The sequence below is a fragment of the Cuculus canorus genome, chromosome 6 (assembly GCF_017976375.1).
Source record: "Cuculus canorus isolate bCucCan1 chromosome 6, bCucCan1.pri, whole genome shotgun sequence".
NCBI classification, from domain to species: domain Eukaryota; kingdom Metazoa; phylum Chordata; class Aves; order Cuculiformes; family Cuculidae; genus Cuculus; species Cuculus canorus.
In genome coordinates this window covers 11,658,855-11,682,344 of record NC_071406.1, presented here as the reverse complement: position 1 = coordinate 11,682,344, position 23,490 = coordinate 11,658,855, and the positions used below count along the sequence as shown (strand labels likewise).

The window sequence follows — 23,490 nt, the reverse complement described above, 5'->3', positions numbered from 1 at the left end:
TCATATTTTCTTGGTTTAGACAGACTTAGCCAAGTTGCTCCCCACCCCTCTCAAACATCTATAGCAATGAACCCATTTTGAAGTATTTTTTTTCTAGACACTAGCTATGTCTGACATATCAATGACATTGATATATATTTTCTCTCCACATTAATTTCATTTTGTAATCCAAACTAGAGCAAGACTCCGGTTGCTTCTGTATTATCCAAGCTGCTGTAGGTCCTCGGAAGACAACCGAAGTGGTGAAATGAATTTGGAACACTGGTTTTCCTTGAAAGCTTTCTCACAGAAAGCTTTAGTGATCCTTGCCCTAAAGACTGCTCACCAGACAGTTGCCATTAATTACTCCATGGGAACAGTTGGTCAGATATACACAAAACAAATAACGCATAAGGGATTTAGTTGGTTTAGAACTACGGCAGAAGGAAATGGCTTTCTCCCATTGTGTCCTGTATGCATCATTTCATATCCCTATGGCATTTTTACTGACCTGGCTGTAGACAGAAGCAAGTAGGACTTAGTAGCAAGGCTGACGGACAGGTTGCAAACTGAATTTAAGTGAAGTAGATAAGTGGATCTTTGCCAAAACCATGAACCCCTAGCTGCTGCACTGCACACTACCAACCTAGAATCTGTAGCAAGTTTAAAACAACCATTAAACCTACATCTAAATGGAAGCCCGTATTTCATGGTCTAGACGAAAATTACTTGAGGATTAAGAGAAACAGAGTTACAGCCTTATTGGCACAAGCAGTACTAGAACCAGCTGCTGGTCCTCTTGGAACAGGGAGGCATATTGCAATAAGAACAACATTTTCTGCAAGAAATTACAGAGAACATTACTAGCGAGTTGTCTCTAACATCTCAGATTTATAGCATGTCCCGGCTCAGAACCACTGTAATTTCAGAGCTTCCTTACAACAAAAACTGCTATTGAAGTCTGAAAGCCTGGGTCAGGCTTTTATTCCTATAGCACTCTTCTATTGCTAAAAGTCCAGCAGTACAATGGTCTCCCTAGGTTATATGTTGAAATACATGCAATAACGCTTTAGAGCTACAACATCTACTTTCCAATAAAACACTTTCTGTGCAAGGCACTGGGGCATGTGGGGTCCTGAGGTCAGCAAAACAGACTACCTTGTTCTGTCTTGATCCTTTCTGACATTAAAAGAGACCAATGGATAAGAAAGAAAGAAAATTTTGCCCTAGCATACCCATAGGTAGAATCATGCATTTACGTGGATGTAGTGTGAAGCAGTAATGCAATGGAAGTGGAAGAAAAGTCCAGGGAATTTTCCATCTCATTCCTTATATGATGCACAAAACATATGTAGTCTATTGCTTGCAGAGAGAACAGCTCAGCTAGATACAGCTGAACTGGTTTTTGAAATGAGTTGATGATGGTAAAACAGAACAGCTTGCAAATCCCATCAAACAAGGTAGTTGTCAGTTAACTGGGACAGGGACTTCCTACTGAATCCAGCTCCACTCCCTTCAGAGAAATGAAACATTTTTCTAGGAGTTTAAGTACTCTTATCCAAAGGAGGAACTCCACTGTGACACTCCCAGTCTCCCAGCTGACTCTTTGGTTTATATATTGATACATGGAAGAAATCCCCTTGTAAGGAAAAGGAGATTAGAGGTTAATCTTTGCTTCAACAATAAAACTAAGAAGCCACTTCACAAACCATTTCAGTCTCATGGGTTAAATGGAACCAGCTGTATATGTGGCCATCAGGCAAACAAAACAGTGTGTCACTAAAAAGAAGCTGTTTCTGGTGGGACAGAAAAGTGGATAGGACACTACACTGTTGTCAAAGGGGCAGGGAGGAAGGTTAGAAGGGAAAGTTCATTTATTCTGACCCACTGGATACTGACAGCAATTTAACCCTTAATTTAACCTAAAGTTTATGCCTCTCATGCCCATATTGAGACTGATCAGTGCTACCTGGGTGAAGTACAAAACACAGGAAGACAATTCCTAAACAATGGTGTCTCCAACATTTCTAACAACTGCTGCCTGCTGCATTGACTTAATTCAAGTCTCCAAATTAAATCCTGTGAAATCCAGTATTTGCCCCAAGAAACATGTCTGGGATTATTCCATAGATTCCACATGCACAGGTTACATGCAGCTTCGAAAGACAGCTCCCTGCTGACTGAAGGAGGAGTAGGTATTACAAGGCTTTTAAGTCTCTGCAAGCAATATAGATATCATATCCTTTTACTGTATTACTCTATAGACTCCAATAAATCTACAGAATTCAGCTTACCACAAGGCTACTGTTTTTCAGAGCAACTGACCCAATGGCTGGTATTTATTTGCTGAGACAAGCTCCATAAAAAAAGCAAATCCACACTATTCCCTCTCAGCACCACAAAGACGACATCTTGTTGCCAATCTGCCTGCCAGGAAAACATCTGGAAGCAATATCAATACCACAATCTATAGGCATCCCTCCAATGCATTAATCAGGTCATCAGAGTTCAATAACTGACAGCATCTTTAAGAACTGGAAAGGATAAAGCTGTGGTAATAAGGCACAGTCAAGATCAGTCCCCAGGGCTCAGTTAGTTCTTTCTCTCCTTTGTTTGTTTTTTTTTTTTCCCCTTTTTTTCTTTCTTTAAAAACCAGAGCATTAGCATTTTTCCCCCCAGTGTTTGGGTTTAAATTTATCATTTCAGAGAACTTTGAAAGACAAGCAAGGCCTCTCAGTTTGACGCACACACACGTAATGGAAAACGTCTACCATCTCACTAAAGCAAACGCAAGTCCTCTCACATAAGCCAGGAAAAGTCACAGACTTCTGCTTTGACAGTAGAGTTATCCTTATAAACCCTCAGAAGGGCATTTAAAAAGTCTGGAAAGAATTAAATGGGGCATGACAATGATTTGGAGATTGGGAAAAATATACTAGAATTATAAATCATAGAACCATAGAATAGTTAGGGTTGGAAGGGACCTTAAAGATGATCCAGCCCCAACTCCCCTGCCATGGGCAGGGACATCCCACTAAATCAGGTTGATCAAAGCCCCATCCAACCTGGCCTTGAACACCTCCAGGGATGGGGCAGCCACAGCTTCCCTGGACAACCTGTGCCACTGCCTCACCACTCTCATAGTGAAGAAATTCTTCCTCATGTCTAGTGTAAATCTGCCCCTCTCCAGTTTATACTCATTGCCTCCAGTCCTATCACTATAAGCCTTTATAAACAGCCCTTCTCCAGCTTTCTTGTAGCCCCTTCAGGTACTGTAAGCGTCTCTAAGGTCTCCCTGAATCCCTCTCTTCTCCAGGCTGAACAGGCTCAACTCTCTCAGCCTGTTCTCATAGGGAAGGTGCTCCAGCCCTCCCATCATCTTTGCAGCCCTCTCCTGGACCCATACCAACAGCTCCATATCCTTCTTACCTTGAGGATTTCAGAACTGGACACAATATATACATAAATGCTTATTGTAAAATATATACATTTATGTATATTGAAGCCAAAGTTCTGTTTAAGATGGTTACAAGGTTTCTTATTACACAAAGCACAAATACTTTCAGAGGGAGGCTAGCAGTAGAAGATGCTAAAGTTACCTCAGAGAAAAACAACAAAATCCAGTGGCTGGAAACTGACGCTGCAGAAATCTACATTTGAGAGTGCCTTTCTGCTAGCGGATGAGAAAAAGGTAACAAATCAGGAAAAAAAAAAGTTGCATGCAACTTTGGCTTCCTATCTTTCTTAAATGAAAAAGCAGATGGTCTTCTAGGAGATATGTTTTAACAACAGCAGTTATTGAGTACAAGATCAAAAATGAAGGCGTACGTTTCTAAAAATCAGGGCGTAAAAGCAGCAGCACAGAAAATATCTCTAGATTAAAGAAAAAATGGAATAGCTGTTATTTATTTTAGTACAGATCTAAATAAAAATATATTTTTATGTATATATAGAAATCACTGCAATGGAAATAAGCAGCAGTTCATTATCTTGGATAAAGCTAAGGGCTGTGACAAGGTCTTCCTCAGCATTTGCACAGCAGCTGCATAACACAACTCAAAGTTAATTGTACTACGTAACTCCATAATACAAAAGGGAGCAGTTAGCCCTGGTTCTGAACTTAAGTTAACCAGAACTCTTCAAAATATTAGCATCAAGTCCTGACACTGAGCCTAAACTCAGATTTTGTTTTCACGAGTTGAGATTCAACACTTGTCAAAGAATTCAAAGCTTTTTATTTTCCTAGTAAGCTCATTTTTTATAGTTTCCAGAAGTCTTTGTCTCCTGTGAGCCTAGAAACTTTGCAGAGCAGTTTTGCTATAAAGCATGTTCAGGTTCTCCCATTTAAAGATGGAAAAAAGTGAATAATCTGTCACCTGGAAGGTGCAAAGTACAAGGAGTCCACATAATAAGTTTAAAGGGTGATTTTTAATCTTATTTATTTATTTTCAGGCTACCAATGTCCAAAAGGCAGCTAATAATAGCTTCATGTCCAATTTATAAGCATCTTATAATCTTCTCGGTCTACAGGTGGGGTGGAATAGTTATGGATAATAAGAAGACAGGGTTCAACTCTAAACACTGTTTTTACATTGAGTCTCTCATTGTGGAAGAAATTAATATTTTGACTTACCACTAAATTAGTTACATTTTTTTGAGCTAATTATTCCAGCTGAGCCAATAGAATTAATGCAAATATAGGGCAAAAATCTTACATTAGAAACTCAAAACTGGGCTAAAATATTCACCTAAAAATAACTCTCCAGTGAGATGCAGAAATTCTGCATATGAAGCATGCAGTTTAAAAGTAAGACTTCAATGATTAGACAATACCTAAACATTGTTGTGGATATACTTACATTAATAAGTGATTTTTGTTTGTTTGGTTGGTTTTTTTTTTGCAGAGCATTAAGATAAACCTAAACTAAGCCTTCTTTATAAGTAATCCAAGTGTATTAATTCACAAGTTTTAGTCAGTGGACTAAACTGATTTTAGTGAGACAACTTTGTATTCAGGCATGGAGTTGGAAGATTCACCTTGCTCACCTTTTTCAGCCTTAGAGAAGCCCTTCCAAACTCCTTTCTCTCTGATACTTCTTTGTAAAGTGTTTTGAAACCTAGTGATGAAGGTAATAAGAACTATGTATTTGACCATACTATTGAAAAGCATTCTGGTAGAAATTCTGAAAATTATTCACATCAATGAATACATTTTACAGTGAGGAAAACAAATTTACATGCTGTTGAAATTATCGATACCTAGATATCAGACAAATGAAATCTGGCTGGACTGGCTACATAAACCTACCCGTCCAACTGTAAAGTAGAAAATGATATCCAGATAAGAAGCAAAATCCTTCTGAAGACTGGCACTGAGAACAACTACACAGCTAAATACCTCCACAGAAGCTGGTAATCACAAAAGACTCTGATACTCACTGAAGTTTCAGTTGATAAAAAACCACTCAAGAGAATGGATTAGTCGGATGCAGGACTGTAAGAAGTTTTCTGTCATGAAATCCAATTCTTCTTTATGACAAGCAACTGCTTCACTTAACATCATTTCCCTTGCATGTATTACATTGAAGTGATGAGGTACAGATTTCCACCACAGATATTATTCCAGTCAGCTTTGATGAAGAAATTGCTCTGGACAATTTCACTTTCATTTTTTTGCAGTAACTTTTAAAGTACACAACTCTACTTCATTATTTAGGTCCTGATATGATGGGGAAAGCCTGCAACTCATCAGCAATCACACAGAGGCAGTGTATACATTTCCAACAGCTTTCTGGTCCAGGCAGATACGCAGTAGGCTTGAATCCAAGATCTTCAACAACAAAGCACACACACGTTGCTAGATTTGAAGCAAGACCAGTCCAGCGCTCACACGTTAAGGAAAGGCACAAACAGACCAACTCTGTAAATTTAAGTGTTTCTGTGTACAGAATGCAAGGTGACTGCTACAGCAAGGGACTGAATGTTGCCCAGAAAAAAATTCCCAAACGCATCAGACCTGTGTTCCTAGTAAAAAGAATACATGCGACTCTACCAATATAGTGCAAAGAGAACATGGTATTAGGTTTATTCAGCTGTCTAGGTGTTATTGGTTAATATTACCTTCCACTAGCCAAGCAATATTAACCAGCAATAACTTGTTTGCATATCTTGTTTCAGTGCTGGATTGCATTTGTAGACCAGCCCTTCAAAGTGCACCTGTAGAGAATAAACTTCTGTACTGCTCCTTCAAATGTATGCACAATGCTTTATGGAAGAAGCACAATCTCTGGTAACTGCAGAGAAATTAATATAAATACACTTCAGCTCTTGTAAACACGTCCAGAGACCTCTCATATAACCACAGAGTATTCTCCTACGATTTTTTTCCACGTCTGCAGAACTGGAAAAGCAAAGCTATCTTCTTCCTGGCTGTTTTAAATGCAGGGGTTTTGAATTTTATGAAATCCTTGGCTAGAATATGCATAAATGCAAAGCTTTAATCATCACTGCATGTAGTATAGGCATGCAAAATGTAATCATGTAGCACCATTAGCACCCCAAGCAGCTTCAAGCCTAGCTTACGCCTCTCATTTTTAATAGATGGCTTCCACAGAGTATCACAATGCTAATATCTGCCATGTAGCAAGAGCACATGAGGACATACAGAAACACTCAGTATTTGCCCTCATGGAAAAGAAAGGGACAATATAATATCAGTATTATTCTAGTTCCAGATAATAGTTCTCCAGTGGAAGAGACATCTAAGTACCAGGTACAGTCCAAACCAGCAAAAGCTATAAAGGCTACCTATTAGATAATACAAAAAATGATACTGATACTAAGGGTCACCACATCAAAAACAGTGCACGGATATTCAATTTTAAGAAAGGGAACTAAATAAGCATGTGGCAAGAAAGAAAGAGGACACTACAGGAGCAGTTCAAAAAGCAAGAAGCCTCAGGGAGAGTTCAGAGGGTATTGCAGGGCACAGGTCAGCTTTTAGAAAACGGATTGCTGAAGTAAAGACAGGAAAGCCCATAAAACATGGCAAGCCAAACGTAAGCAGAAAATTTCGAGGGTGAAATACAATCCAAAAAGTGCTTGGGAACAAGGATCATGCTGCTAGTAAACAGATCTTTAAATAAATCAACAACAGGAAGCTAGCTAGGACAGCAGCTGAACTGCTTGATGACAAAGGTGTAAAAGGGGCAGATAAGGATGATAAAGCTGTGGCAGAAAAGCTCTCAGTGAATTCTTTACATCAGTCCTTACTGCTGAAGTCTTTGAGGAGATCTCCACACCCATTGCACTCCTGCAAATCTGGCAGAGGAGCCAAATCAATCTGACGCAAATTGAGAAAACAAATCAAACCAGGAAGTTAGATGTTAATAAATCACTGGAACAGAACAATGTTCACAAAGGTTCTGAAGATACTTAAATATGAAGAACCACTAGCCAAGGTGCGTAAGCCAGCATGATAGACAGCCTCTGTACTAGAGGACTCGCAGATCCTGCCTGCGTAACTCCCAGCTACAGGAAGGGCTACGTAGTGAAACCTGGGAACCACACTGGCAAGTCCAGCTTCTTTCACAGTAAGAGTAAGCACATTAGAAGAAAAAAGCGAAGGATAAAACCTAGCAGACACTGTTTAAGAGAGAGGGGAATCAGCAGTACGACCTCTGGGATCAGCATGAGGATTGGTATTACTCAGTACGTTCATAAACAGCAAAAATAACTGGGAAAAAGTTGGCAGGTAGGCTTTAGTGTAGCTAAATTTCAAGAAATTCATCTTAGGCAATACCAGCTCCAACAATTCCTGCTCAGAAGCTGGACCCATCCTTAATAGTTCTCTGAAGTTATTAGCTCAGTGTTCAGCAGCAGTCAAAAAAAAACCAGCAAAATTCAGGGCATCATCAAAAAGAGAGCAAGACAGGGCAGTTCTCCCACTTCATACAGCCTGACCACTCCCATGACTTGGGTATTCTGCTTTCCACATATCAAGGAGGACATAGTAATATTAGAGGGGTGCAGAAAAGGGCAACCAAATGGAAACAGAGCAGATACTTTACATGGAGAGACTACAAAGGTGGGGACTCTTGAGCTTGGAGAGAAGAAAGCAGAGGGCAGATATGGCCAGGTATAACAAAACACCCATGAGCTGCTGGATGCAGAACTGTTATTTGCCAAATACTTCTACACTAGAACAAGGTAGTACTCACTGAAACTAGCAAGACACCTATTTAAATAGAAAATACTTGTTTACCCAGTATGTTACAAGCTTCTGGGATTTGCTGTCGCATAAGGCTGTGAAGGCAAAGGATGTCCATGAGTTCAAAAAGGGATTAAACAAACTCCTGGACATCAGGTCCATAAATGGATACTTAAAGGACTAAACAGGTATATATCCTCTAATAGTCTTAACACAAGAGTGGTGGAAACAAAGACCTGGGTCTGTTTAGCCTGGAGAAGAGAAGATTGAGAGGGCATCTCATCGATGCTCATAAATATCTAAAGTGTGGGTGTCAATAGGATGGGGCCAGACTCTGTTTAGTGGTGCCCCGCAACAGGACAAGCAGCAATGGGCACAAACTCGAGCATGGGAAGTTCCACTTGACCATAAGGAAAAAATTCTCTACTGTGAGGCTGACAGAGCACTGGAACAAGCTGCCCAGAGAGGTTGTGGAGTCTCCTTCTCTGGAAATATTCAAAACCTGCCTGGACACATTCCTGTGCAACCTGCTCCAGGTGAACCTACTTTAGCAGGGGAGTTGGAGTGGATGATCTCCAGAGGTCCTTTCCAACCCCCACCATTCTGTGATTCTGTGAAAGAGAAAAGGTACGCAGAGAAGTGGATCTTAGAAAAAGCAGCTGTTGAAGAATCTTCTGTTAACTTGTTAGACACAATGCTGGGCTAACTGGAATGCTGAGGCAATTTTAATGTTATTAATTTTTTTAGGAAGACTCCACATTCCCACACATCGCACCACTTCCTGCCACTGTAACAACCAGATGAGAATTCATCACATGGTTTGAAACAGGAATATTGTTTTAGAGATCTGCTTTCTGCCAACATGCTGACACTGTCCTTTAGCATCTAATGATAATTATCCATAAACAATACAATAAAATAGAATATATACATGGCTGATATTCTTCCTCTCGTGCTTCTGGATTACTTTTGTTATATTATTCGTGCTCTAACGCAGCAAAAGAAATAAGTTGATAGAAAACAAAGATACAAGTTACCTCTTATGGCGGGGTGGAAGTGGGACAGGTACAGATACAAACAACAAAGAATAGGAAATAATACAATTTAGACCGGTTACAGGTGTCAGATCTTTTCTTTTAATGCCCTTCTCCCTGAAAGCACCCTTGACACCTGTACACACAGTACAGACATCCATAAGTAATTATTTTACCACCCAGTGTAAACCAAGATTTTAATTTAATTTTTAATTCTTCAGAAAGTTTCACTTTAGAAGCATTTTTTTAAATGAACACTATCTTTGAAGACAGCAAGTTATTTATAGCTCAAAAATTTTAATCAGCAAAGTTGTATTTCCTGTCTTGTAAGTGAAATGTAAGCTTGGACAAAGGAAAAAAAATACCTCACAAGAAGTGCAATTACAGTGAGTTTGTCTTCAAGACAATAAATTCTTTGGTTTGAAGTTCAATTTAGTTCATTATCTTGTAACTCTTACAGTTTAAAAAAAAAATATTTTTATTTAGTTTTGGGGGGAAACAAATTTATGCTGCTCAGATCAAAAGCTAACTAAGTTTGACAAAGTTAACTCTTACACCTGCTCCTGACGCAGTCTGTCTCAAAACCTTTAGCTTGTAATAAAATAACCTAGAAAGGAACTAGCACTGGAAAGCTATATAGTGAATTCCATGCACCACAGAACACATAAGACATGAACAGACATGAAACATCATGAGTTTTTTCTACTCCTTAACTTGGTGAGAAGGAGGCTACATTACTACAGTTTCCAACACCGATATCAATAAACACACATTGCTAATGTAATACATGGGTACCTGTCACCCATGTAGGATCCTGCTCAGTGCTTATGCCCTGTTGAACAGCAAGTTCAGAGCAGGCTACCTTCATGCTCAAGCAAAGTATAGTAAAATAAAAAAAAACCCCAAACCTACATAACGTCAAGTACTAAAATATACTTGAACATTTATTTTTACCATCTCAGACTAAGCAAAAAGGACAAAGTGGTAAAGAGTTTGCAGTTAGAGGATGCTACATTAAGTCTAAGGTCAAGATCACGCATGTGGAGAAAGGAATGAAGTTCACACTATTTTACCTGGAAAACAATTTGAACATCTCTGACTTTCTGTCCTTGCTGTTGAGATGCAACACAAGTCATTAACTTTTGCAACCTCATTTTCTGGATGTCACTGTGGTCCAGTCAGGAACTGAGCCTCCACTTCTGTCCAGGTTAACTGGGACTACAGATGTGATCTCCGCAGCTCAACATCCACACCTATAGCTTGGAAATGCCTTGGAGAAGGAATATAACTTCGAGTTTTGTATCAGATAAGAGCTAAATAGATTGAATGAGAACTAAATACCCTATTAGTCATCTGAGATGAACTAGATAATGGCACCATTTCAGGTACAATAAAGGAGCAGCACTGCCAACTAAGTTTAGAAGCATTTGAAGAAAAACCATATAAAACAGCCTTCTGAACAGCCACACCGACTTTTACTCTGAATGAGAGGTGCTTAATTGATAAGTAAGCAGCCTGGTACCTGTGTTCAGGCTGACTTAAACACTGTAACTTGAGCAAAATTCTTCATCATTTGCATTAAAGCTTCGGCCCCCCAGGTCAGGGCTGAAGCAAAACAAGAGCGAGTGCTTTTGGCCCTGCTTGGTAGGTGTTAAAGCCAGTCACGTCTGCAGGACACAGCATAGCTCCTGCCTCCTCCCCTGCCCCTCAGCATGAGGGGATTCCTTCATGGATGGTCACTGCCATCCCACAGCCACACCTCTATTCGCAGCTCTCAAGAAAGGACATTATAGACAGTATGAGTGATACACAGTGGGGTGGCGTGAGCTCCCTTGAGATGCTCCTGGCTGGTTCCTGCCTGCTCTGGCGCTGAGCAGGTCCCAGTGGGGAAAACCACCACACACCAGAGCCCGTCAGTTATCCCAAAACATCCATCAGCCAGAGAAGTGCCTCGATACAAGGTGTTCGGGAAAGAAAATGGTGGCTGCATAGGGCTGGAGATCCTCTGTAGGGTCCTCCATGGCCAAGGGGGCAGGGACACCCCTGAGGACAGCCTGCCTTAGCACTGCTGCAATTCTGTAACCTGTGGCAAGCGTGCAGCAAGCAGAGACTACGAGGGAAAGTGCTGAATAAGTATTTATGTGAGCAACTTCATAATTGTTCGTGGTGGCCTTGTTCCTCAGCATCTCAATCAGTGATCAGAAGTTCGTATTGATTGCCAAGAATATAATTTAAAAAAAAAAAGATTCTCTGACTCAAGCCTGCTTTGCCAGCACCACAGAGGTAGCTTGCCACAAATCCTCCCACAAGAGTACTACGAGCTGTTAAGGCACACCCCTGAGCAGGGCTGAAGGAAGCGCAGAATGCAAACTCTGTGACTCCCCTGATAATGCTGAAGTTCAGACTTCAAAAATCAGCAGCCTCTTCCATTCAAATGTGTTCGCTCCGCTCACGAGCAGGAATGTTTTCACAGCAACATGAGAAACTGCTCTAATGCAGGGGAACAGGAAAATGAGTAGGAAGAAGAAAGGGAAATGAAGAAAATGAAAGAAACCTTTCATCACTCCCCAGTCCGTGAGAAAGATGCACCCAGACATGTATAGGCACACATACAGGATCTCTTCCTAAAAAAAATGCACGATACATGCTCAGATATTTGCTTCCCTCTTACTGACGGGAGTTCAGTCAGCGCTAAACACCTCCAGCTGGTTTCAAGTTACAGTCAGGGGAAGCAGTACCATAAAATTCCTCATAGCTTCCCAAACCATTACTCTTCTATTTTCTTCCATGTGGGTCATCACACCCCCTCTGGAAAGCTTAGAGGTACGATACAACCACAGGCATCTTCAGAGAGAGACTGACAATGGTGTATTATGAGGCTTGTTGTAACATCCTTTCAATATTCTTAAGGTCCACTGATTTAGAGAAGGCGGCCTTTTGTGTCTCCTGTCAGTTCCAGGAAGCTCCTGTCACCGGCATGGAGACTGCGTATGGAAAGGAGCTGCCAAATAGACCAGTTAAAAGAATATAGGCCCAGTTTCGGTCCCCCATTACTGAAAAACTTGAATGCTGCAGCTCTATTGAGGTCAGAGGAATCGCACTGCTCTGATGTTGGGGGTGATACCCATAGACCAGCTGTTACATTTCAAAGCCAGGGCTCCCTCTGCGAGGGTCTCGCAGGCTCTGCCTGCAATACACCCCCTGAGGCCACCACAGCCGGAATGTCAGCCCTTAAACAGCAGCAGCATGTGGACAGACAGATACCCCCAGTCTAACCCACAACAGCACTGGAGTAAACTTACATTGCACAAAACAGCCAAGTTTTCTCACTTCCAAAACTAGGCTGGACTTGAACTAGTGATGTGGAGAGCCAGTAACACATTCAGCCACAAAGCATTGACGTAATGCCTTCTGCTTCTTCCACCAAAGGAAAGGGAAGCTTATCATGAAATATTTAAGGTAAAAAAACTGAGTAAAGCATGCCATTTTTGACAAATTTCTTCTTCCTGTGCATTTTAAACACAGTCTACTAATTGCTTCTGTTTTGTAACTTTCCTTTTGTTATAATAAACAGTGTAAGACCATATTTACAGTGGTTCTCTGACCTAGACACTGAGTGCTTCTTACAGAACATGCCCTCACACTTCTTCTTTCCCAGCCAGACTGTTAATCGTCATTCAGGAGAAATGGTCAGTGATTTTTGGTTTTCTTTTTAAATGACATCAATTCCAAATCATAAAATAGATTATGTGAATAAAATAGATCATGTGAATGAAAAAAGCCTTTGCTTCAATATTTAACAAAAACTGTTTGCATCATCATAAGGAACTAATGGAATGATATATTTTTTCCATTTAGAGACAAGCGACTTCATAAGAGTTAACACTGCACAAAATATGATAACAAACTAAACATTCTATAATGAGGTGTTAAAGCAGGCATCCTATTTGCACTGCACATTTACACAGGAAATGAAAAGGTGACTGTCACTTAGTAGATATGGAAAAATCTCATATCCCTGTCTCACCTTGTTTGTTGTTTCCCACCAGTAGTATTCATCAGTTTATAGCACGTAAGAAAACAGTAGCACCTCAAAATCAAATGCAACCATGTCCTGACCAGAACTAAGAGCTGGTAGCTGTAGTTCCTCTGACTGATGCTGCCTGCAAAAATTCCTATAGGACTTAGAAGCAAATAAGAATGTTGTAGTACTTCCAGGCAGATAAGAACAACTAACTCTCAGAACAGGGTTCCTTTCATTATCTGGAACATCTTAGAGAGCATCTATGCCAGACCAAGTACCATTGTGTCCCTCTCCACCCACTCAAATCCTGATCCTCTTTATAAGAATACTTGCAACTCAATCCTTGGCCTCCCCATTTCCCACTCACCCCTTAATATTTTGATGAGGTTAGCAATTAGAAGAATTTTGCTACTTAGTGTTTCCCATTGAAAGCTGTATTGCAGTGGTTTAGACAGTATATAAAAGTTCTTGGACTGCTAGATTATCTTTCACTACACAGCTTCAGTATCATTTTGAGCACTTATTTCTCTTCAGATATCATCCTGTCACTCTGCAAATACCCAGATAACGAGACGACTTAAGGATAACAGAAGAAGCAGTAAAAAAACCAATTCAGAGCAGTGGTCCTAACCTGCTGTGCAACAATTAGAAGTAAGCTGCAGTGGGTGTGTAAAACAGCATATGCCATCACTCACTTTCCTCAGCCAGGAGGTCTGCAGCTTCAGACCACCTGTGGGCTCTCAGCAATTTATTACATTTCACAAGAAGCAACAGCAAGTTGTGCACAACTGTCAACTAGAGCATCTCTTCCTTCTCCCACAGGTTATATCTTCTACTTTCACACAGAATGCATGGTGTGTTTCAATCCTTCTATATCCTACAGCACATCAGCTGCATCACAAGCCCTAAAAAATGCCTTTGGCACCAAAATTCCTGTGCATACAACACAGCACTTCAATCTGAATAATTAATATGCCATCAGCTGGCCGTGGTTTTGGCAAGCGAGTGAATTTAATCCAATTACAGCAGAGGTGATGAGGTCAAGCTGACTCTTAGCGAAGAATCACCAGCAAGACTGTCAGCCTTGTCGAAGTATAAGACACAGCAGCTTGCTGAACTTACTTAAAGAGCTGACACACTGTAGTGAAGTTTAGCAATGCTCAGACTTGTTATAACAAAGAGATGTGCCAAGAAACTGTTTTGTGCCAGCAAGCAGAAGAGGAAAGGGATTCAGCAAGAACACACTTTGTAAAGCACACTGTAATCCTAAGCACTTAATTGCCTTTGGCAAGACGGGCATCCTACTGCGCTCTCAGAAGTCACTTTATCTGCAACTTGATGCTTACAGCTACAGCAGTGAATGGAGTGGGGGAGGAAAAGAAACTGAGGAACCAGTAAGAGAACTACAGCTACCAGTCTGTCTTTGGTGCACTACCAAAGCGAAATATATAAACTGTTTGTCCGTGCACAGCTTGATCTGCACATCTGGTGACTCTGGAGAGCTCCCATATAAATAAATGAAGACCGACTCACATCCAGGTTCTTTAATCACCTACAGAGCCAGGGAAATTCACTGTAGAGTTACACACCTGTATTTATACTTTAGTAATCATGTAGGAGTGGCCTCACTTCCAGACACTCTGAGTGAAGCTGTATCGGTCAGTGTAAATGTAAACGTATAGCTAAACTTTCTGTTTCTTTTCCCTATCCCTGCTTATAAAGCAGCATTCACAAATATTTTACAATACGTTAACCCCAACTCATTGTTCCCACATAAATGGAAGACTCAAAGGTAAATAATGCACCAAGCCTCTTTAATTAAATAAGGAGTCTGGGGGAAGAGTTTCTGCATACCCTTTTAAATCTTCAAGCCTGCCAACTGGATGGACAAAAGGTAGATTAGGCTCACATGATAAATCCCAGTAAACGTGAAAAGCCTTTGTTAATAAGTCACCAAGGGAATGTTTTTTCCCCCTAGAATTTCTGCTCACCAGAAGTGAGAGTTAAGATTATTTGAGTAGGTTTGGCTTCCAGCAGCATTAAATGGGTGTATGCCTCATGGAGCTCTAATCTCCTCCTTTCTATAGACCTCAATTTTCCTTTATTCCTACTAAAGGAGAACCAGTTATTTCTAGCTTTTATACAGGGAACAGCTGCTGAAGCTTCAGAGGCAAAAAAAAAGTTTATGAAATTAGTCAGATTCCCAGGAAAATTAAACTGGAATTCTATATCAGCTTTAGTAGCAACAACAACAGAATGTATTTTAATTTCATTTTGGTATTTCTTTCATGTAGCAGGTTGCAAATTATTCTTCTAAGTTTCTGTTCATAAGTTAGCATTCAGTAGCTTATTCACAGAGGCAAATGATGTATTAGTCTGGCAATTAGTACCCTTCTATTTGTAGAGAGGCTTAATGAAGACATTATTAGAGGTAGACCTTGCTGTAGCACATTAAACAGACCCTTTAAAACTGCTCAGGAAAGACACAGATTTTGGCAAAACCCATACTGTAATCACAGACAATATGGTTGACATTTAAAGCTGTGATAAATATATTAAAAAAAAAAAAAAGTCCAGAGTCCACCCTACCTGGATCCATATGGCTTCACTAATAAATCCTTTTCAGCACAATAGATTAATCATATCTTCTCTGCATGCAGTGCTGAAATCCAAACAGCATATGTAATCCTAACATACATCACAGAAGCATTTCCATCGGTGAAGGGGATGAAGGCAGCTGTACAAGGCTGGCTAAGATTGTGTCTGGAACAGTGGATGCCGCTGGTGTCATTCAGGCTCAGAAAATGCTTAAAAAAAAGTTTACTGCAACAGGTGAAGCAACGTGTTTCTAGAGAAGTCAAAGAAAGGACATTCTACCTTTCGATGGGATGTTAAAAACGAACAACTTAGCATCAAAGAGGCTTATTAAGCAGCCAATGAAAAAAATAAAACCAGCCTTCCATTATCCCTGAACTTATCCCTGCAAAGCAAATTTTGGAAAAGCCATGGAGTACAGCTCTAAGCACAGCAAAAGCAAACAAATGCAGAATGAACTTGACAGGTTTCTGAAAGAGAGGAGATGAGTCTTTCTGCAAAAACAGGGTGAAACAGTCCAGGATCCCTTCCAGCCTATGCTCGGGCCTGAACCCAAACTACCTGGAAGAATCCAACAACCACAGACTGTGGATCCCAGTTCTCCGGAGTCTAAATAAAAACTTCAGCCATCTCCCTACACAGCTCTCAAACACAGCTTCTGAGCACACTTTCCAGATTTAGACATCCACAGCTTTAAGGCACAGCATTTGGAGAAGTTCTGAAATCCATTTACATCTGCATTTTGTTTTAGAAGGGCTCTGAAAGTAATTTGTAGCTGTTGGTTTATAGTCTTTGTAATACAGTGTATTCGGCTTGCGTAATGATATTGGTATGGATTTTGATTGACTGTAAAAATAGGATCATCGCCCAGAGGAAGTCCTAATGATCTTAAAGGAGGAGTCAGAGAGAACACAAAACAGACAAAAAACTGATGAAAAATCATGTGTCTCTAATATTAAACTTCAGCCAATGACAATACGTAATCACTGCTTATTTCAGACTTCGTAAATTCCCTTTCAGCATTAGACAAGCAAACCAATAGAACCTGACTGATTTATGTCCTTCAGCATCCTTTGCACCATGTAGCAAGGCAACTAAAGCTATGGAGAGATGCAACAGCAAAGCATCAGATTTCTAACTTCCTTTGCAGCAGATCCTTTAAGATTTCCCCACAAGACCAATAAAATTTGGATCAGTGATATTAACTAGTGTGAGCTTCCCACATTCATATAAAATCCTACCTGTGATGTGTATTAAACCAGGCATTATCTTTCTGATCATGTCTCTCTAAAAAGGTGAAAAAACATTAATATATCACACACCAGCACAGGATGTGCTGCCTGCCCTTCCAGTAGCTGATCCTCTGGCAGCAAACATTCTCCTACAACAAAGTTACTCCAGTTACTGCAAGAGTTAAAACACTTGTCCTGTGGGGTTAGAATACAAAATGCTAAGGATGAATTTAACATAGGTGTATTATGGAAATGTGTTCTAATGAGCACTATGTTACAAAACTAGAGTGTACACAGCAACTAGGTACAGAAGAAAAGTATAATTTGACAAACCAGAAAATACTGTGGATATGTACCAGAAGAAAATTAACTATTCATGCCATCTGACGTGCATTAGTAAATTTAAGTCTGCTTTATGAACAGAAGGCTCCTAAAATGAATTCCTAGAGCCTAGTTCCAGGAACATCCCAGCAGATATAAAGTTGCACAGGAAGACACATACCGTATTTGGCAAATAATAATGCAAGTCATTAAGAAAAAAAATAAAGACTTGTGTGCAGGAAGTAGGGGGAAGGAGATAGCCATTCTGTTTGGGATTTAAAATGTGAGAGGAATTACTCCTTCCCTAACAGCTTCACAGAGAGATGCTGTTGCCAGCACTCCACTAAGTGGTGGCATCATTTTGGAGAGTCTTAGTAGGGAAAACACCTTCTGCATGTCGTGTAACTCCACGCTCACTCTCTGCAGGGTTCAATGCTTGGAAACCCTCTAAAGTAGGGTGGAATGAGGTATTTGCAGTTACATTCTTAGCCATTCCATTGGTAGAGAGTATAACCTAGGCTTCAAAACACTTTTGATTCCACTTCCTGACTCTGGGAGAAATATTCCTCTGGATATACTGTGCAGAAGACAAGGCTGGGGCTCAGAAGTCTCTTTAAACTCCAAGGAAAGATGAAGATTCTTCTCGTCCCTGTCTCCAGCCCCTGCTGCCTGGCATGCCACCCGCTTCCAGTCGGAGTTCAGGGAGCAGCGCCAGGCCAGAGTCCAGATGTGCACACACAGCAAAGAGGATTAAATGGCAAAGAATCCCCAAAAGCACGTTGCTCCTTAGTGTGAAGGCAGCACGCAGAGAAGCGATTGCACCTCCCCCTCCCACCAAGTTAATGATTTTAAGCATTCATCTCCTTCCATCCATCCCTACGCAGCGCGTTTAAGCGGTGTCACCAGGATTTATCCTTCACTAAGACATTAAGTGCGTTGTGCAACACGGTACAAATTACTTTGTGGACAGAAGTTAAAAATAAAGAGCGATACATGTTGTCTGAACCACGAAAGCTGCAGATGTGCCGGGAAGGCACCTCCACACACGCATCCCGATAGCTGAAAGGCTCAAAGCCCCCGGGAGAGCCCCGGCCGTTACAGCCTCGCCTATAAATACTTGTGTTTCACAATCCTTTGCTACCTGCCACCGGAGAACAATAACACTACAACAAATCACACGTTAAAGACGACAAGCCCTTACCGGCCGGCTCGCTGGCCCTCAGACGAACGCGATCCGGGAGCGAAGCCGTAGGTGCGCGCTCCTCCCCGCAGCCGCTGATGCTCTGGCAGGAGAAGGGACGGGACCCGCGGGAGCCCCGCGATGCTCCAAGCCCGGCATGTGCCCGCCCCGCCGGGCTGACCCGCTGCAGCGCGGCTCCCGCTCCTGCCCGAGGAGCAGGTTCTCCTTCTCCTCCTCCTCCTCCTCTTACTCCACCCCCCGCCTCCGGAGGATGCCCGGTACCCCCACCCGTGCCCGCCCTCCGCAGGCAGCGCCCCGCGGCACCGGGAGGCGCTGCCCGAGCCGCAGAGAGCGGCTGCCCCGAGCCCCTGCCCGGCCCCGCAGCCTCGGGGCTGCTCTGGGGGACAGAGCTGGGTGCGAGGGGCGGGTGGGGGGTGTGGGGGGCGCAGAGGGGGTGTAGATAGTGTGGGTGTGGGCAGCACGCGTGAGGAATCATAGAATGGGTTGGGTTGGAAGGGACCTTAAACATCATCCCACTGGATCAGGCTGCCCAAGGCCCATCCAACCTGGCCTCAAACACCTCCAGTGAGGGAAAATAGAATCACAGAAGAGTTTGGGTTGAAAGGGACCTTAAAGATCACCTAGTTCCAGAGGGACACGTCCCACTGGCTCAGGCTGCTCAAGGCCCCATCCAACCTGGGCTTGAACACCTCCAGGGATGGGGCAGCCACAGCTTCCCTGGGCAACCTGTGCCAGTGCCTCACCACTCTCATACTGAAGAAATTCCTACTTACATCTAGTGTAAATCTGCCCCTCTCCAGTTTATACCCAGTGCACCTCATCCTATCACCACCAGCCTTTGTGAACAGTCCCTCCCCTTCAGGAGGGACCCTTTCTTGTAGCCCCTTCAGGTACTGGAAGGCCATGATAAGATCTCCTCAGAGTCTTCTCATCTCCAGGCTGAACAAGCCCAACTCTCTCCAGTCCAGAGCTGTGTATGAGGGTATAGGGGCACCCAAGGGTGCTATATGGGGTGTGTAAAGAGTAAAGAAGGGAATGTGGGCATGTGATGGGTGCATAAGGTGCATGGGGGGGGGGGGTCGAGGGGGGTGTTGTAGACAGTGTGGTGGATATGGGGAGCACACATAGGGAATCACATAGCGCTACGTATGAGGAGCATGTAGGGGCACCCATGGGTGCTGTATGGGGTGTGTAGGGTCGTGGTTGCTGCATAAGGTGCATATGGGGGGTGCAGACAGTGCGGGTGTGGGGACCACACACACGGAAGTGTGTAGACCTGTGTCTGTGGAGCCTGTAGGGATGTCCAAGGATGCTCTACGGGGTGTATAGGGTTGTGGTAGCTGCATAAGGTGCGTATGGGGATGTAGACAGCGTAGGTATGGGGAGCACACACAGGGAAATGTATAGACCTATCAGGGTGTGTATAGAACTATGTCTGAGGAGCATGTAGGGGTGCCAAAGGGCACCTTATGGGGTGTGTAAAGAATACAGAAGAGTATGTGGGGATGTGATGGATGCATAAGGTGCATTTGGGGGGGGAGGGTGTAGACTGTGAGTGTGGGGAGCAAGCACAGGGAAGAGTATAGAGCTATGAAGGTCATGTAGGGGTGCCCATTGGTGCTATATGGAGTGTGTAGGGATGTGACAGATGCATAAGGTGCATGGGGGGATGTAGACAGTGTGAGTGTGCAGAGCACGCATGGAGAAGTCTAGAGCCATGTATGAGGGTCATGTAGGGGTGCCCAAGGATGCTATATGGAGTGTGTAGTGCTGTGGTGGCTGCATAAGGTGCGTTTGGGTGTATAGACAGTGTAGGTATGGGGAGCACACACAGGGAAGCATATAGACCTATCAGGGTCTTGTAGTGGTGCCCATCGGTACTATATGGGATGTATACAGATTAAGCAAATCTGTGTGGAGATGTGGTGACTGCATAAAGTGTGTCTGAGGGGTGTAGACAGTGTGGTTACAGGGAGCTTGCACGGGGAAGTATCTAGGACTGTGTATGAGGAGCACGTAGGCTGCCCATGGGTGCTCTGTGGGGTGTGTACGGAATATATAAGGGTGTGTAGGGATGTGGTGGCTGCATAAGGTGCACATGGGGGGAGTAGACAGCGTGGTGTGGGGTTCACGTATGGAAAGCACAGAAAGGTGTGTTTATGGGCTTGCATTGGACATGCATGAACTATGTATGGGATGTGTATGTGTTTTGTAAGGAGAGTGTATGGCTTGTATATAGGGGAAGTGTGTAGAGGATGTATGTGAAGTCTGTATGAGGCTTGGATAGGACATCCGAGGGATGTGTTTATGGGAGCAGGAGGAGTCTGCCCAGAGAGTGTAGGGATTTTTATGGAGGTGCAGCCCTGCCACCCACTACCCTAATCCCAGCAATGGGACTCGGAACTGCTCCCTGCCCTCCCCAGCCCCCAGAGCCTGGCTAGGGTTGGTGTACTGGCACATCTGCCAAGGGACATCCAAATCTGGGGCAAGGGATTTAGTTTAGTAAACCGTTTACAGTTAATTGTGTTAAGTGCTAAAGAAGTGTAGAAGGAAGAGCAAATGAGAGATGGGAACAAACTGAATCTTCTTCGATGCTAAGACCTTAGAACTGTTTTATAATGTGGAACTAGAGACCCTGAAGGGGAGAGATAGGGAAATACAGGTACATTGCAAACTTAAAGCCTTTTTATTTCAAAGGTTTTAAACGTTTTTATTTACATATTAAAAAAAACAAACAAAAAACCCCCCAAAAAAACAAACAACTGACCTTTTATCTGAAATGGATTTATAGCCAGATGATAAATGCACACCAAAAGCCTGGGTTTTATAGATAAAACCTTTCCTTTCCGTCAGCTGGCATTCTTCTATGCAGCGTTCAGATTTCTACCAGGTATCTTAAAATGTGGTTCTGAACTGCTACAGAAAAGGAAAAGCACAAGCACAAGTTGCAGAGAACTTGCCTCCTCACCAGATTCTAAAATACCTCTAGGGGTGATGGAGCAAACCACAGTCCCAGCTCTAATTCTTTCTCTCCCCTCACTCTGTTTCCACTCAACAGCAATCGACTCAGAAAAAAATGTGCCCAAAATAAGCAAATCACAGCAAAGCTGTACTTTGCTGCAGCGGTGTCAGGAGTTTTATATTTGCAGAGACTTTAATGTTTTTTATTTTGAGTCATAGGTGAATTTTCGAGGCATTGATAGAGGATGTCCTGCGATCTGGGGAGGCTGTATGAGGATGCAATGCAACATGATGCCTTCTCCAGGTACATTGTTTATCTTACTGAGCACAACCCTCTGCTAAGGATGAGAGCAGTTACCAGTATGAGTCCATGAAAAGTTGTTGCTATCTCTTTTGACTCATTCTCTTTCAGGTGTGGCACCAAGTGAGTGAACTAGGAGGAACTGCTGCTACCTCTTCAAGAGGAATTTGTCTGCCAGCAGTAATACGTTTCTTACTCCTAATTCCCTTAGACTGACTCTCTGTTAGCAGCACAGGATGCTTTTCCTTTTTTAAAGGCTATGGAACTTTGAAATAAAATACTTTGAAACAGAGTCCAAAAGAAAAGTGACTTTATTTTCAGAGGTTCTGAACATGTTGGTTCTCACTGACTCCACTGAAACTCTCTCTTCGGATTTGCTTTTCTGTGAAGTCACAACAGAGTTTCAAGAAAACGTTAAGAATATCTGTAAAGTAAAATAAACATATGAGCTGGTACAAAGATGTTTTAAAGGCAACTGTTAGCCAGTTTACTTCGCAGGTAATCTGGTGCCATGTAACATCATTCCTGATATTAGCATTCAATTGTACATACGTAATATGCTAATTCCATGCAACCAGGAAGTTAACTCCTAGGCTTTTTCCTTCTCAGTGCATGGTGGTGGCATATTCTGGACTGTGCCGATGCGTTTCTCTTTAGTCCAAAGCAAATGAACACATATCCCTGATCTCTGCTGAATGCATGACTCTGTCTATGGTTAATCTCAAAGGCAGTATGGGCACACAGAATCCGACAACGACACACCCAATGACACATCAGCTGTTAAAAGAAAGATGCTTGTTATCTGAACATTTTGTTTCTGCAGATAAATGTTTATTTGGCGTTAGAATATAGAAAGAACATGGAATGCTAAGATAGACACACAGAGCCTGTCAGGAGCTTGCTTTGACCTTCTGTGTGCCACAGCTGACCAAATTCTGTACTGGCAAAACCCTTTGGAAGAGTTTTCTTCTTAACATTTTTAAGCCTTCATTCCATGAAGATGCTGCTTTGCATCAATTTAATGTTTTTCTTTGTTGATTTTTAGCCTCAACTTCATGAAACTCCTTTCTTGTAAATGTTCTCATGTCTTACCAGTTAGGAATTGCTGCTCTAGACAATCTTATAATGGCATCATCATCTCTGCTTCCAATTTAAAATGATTGCTCAGGCCTTAAATACTCACAAAGAACAAGGCCCAGTGTTGCCAGCAAACCCACATCTGCCTTCAGCTGAGAAGGAGGAGTAGGAGACACTGGAATGGGGATGAAAGCCACTGAGCTCCATAAGGAGAGCAGACGTGCCCCCACTGGGTTTTAAGGGATTGACTCATTCTCAGCAGCGCTCATATATATTTCTCCCTCTTTTTCCTCTTTTTTAGGTTGTACAAGTTAGATTGAGAAAGGGGGAGGGAGGAAAGTGGGGGTTTCCCCATCCTAGTAGAAGCCAGTATGACATAACACTTTATGTCTATGACATAACGCTTTGTATCCTGTCACGGTTTCTCCCCAGAGTCCTTGCTAGGACTGCTTATCTTCTAGTCCGGCCTTTGTCTGGAAGTCAATAGTGCCACTTCTTTAGATGCTGATCCTAAATCAGATCAAGCTCAAGATAATGGGTGTTCAAATATAAAATT

General features: G+C 42.3%; 1 protein-coding gene across 1 annotated transcript in view; it reads right to left on the bottom strand.

Annotated features, from left to right (window-relative positions):
- The window catches only part of MYLK (myosin light chain kinase), a 212,455-nt gene extending 193,701 nt beyond the window's left edge, over positions 1-18,754 (bottom strand). Inside the window, exon 1 of the mRNA XM_054069442.1 lies at positions 18,596-18,754. The gene's annotated coding sequence lies outside the window, so the exon portion shown is untranslated. The remainder of the gene's footprint in view (positions 1-18,595) is intronic.
- Positions 18,755-23,490: the final 4,736 nt, after the last annotated feature.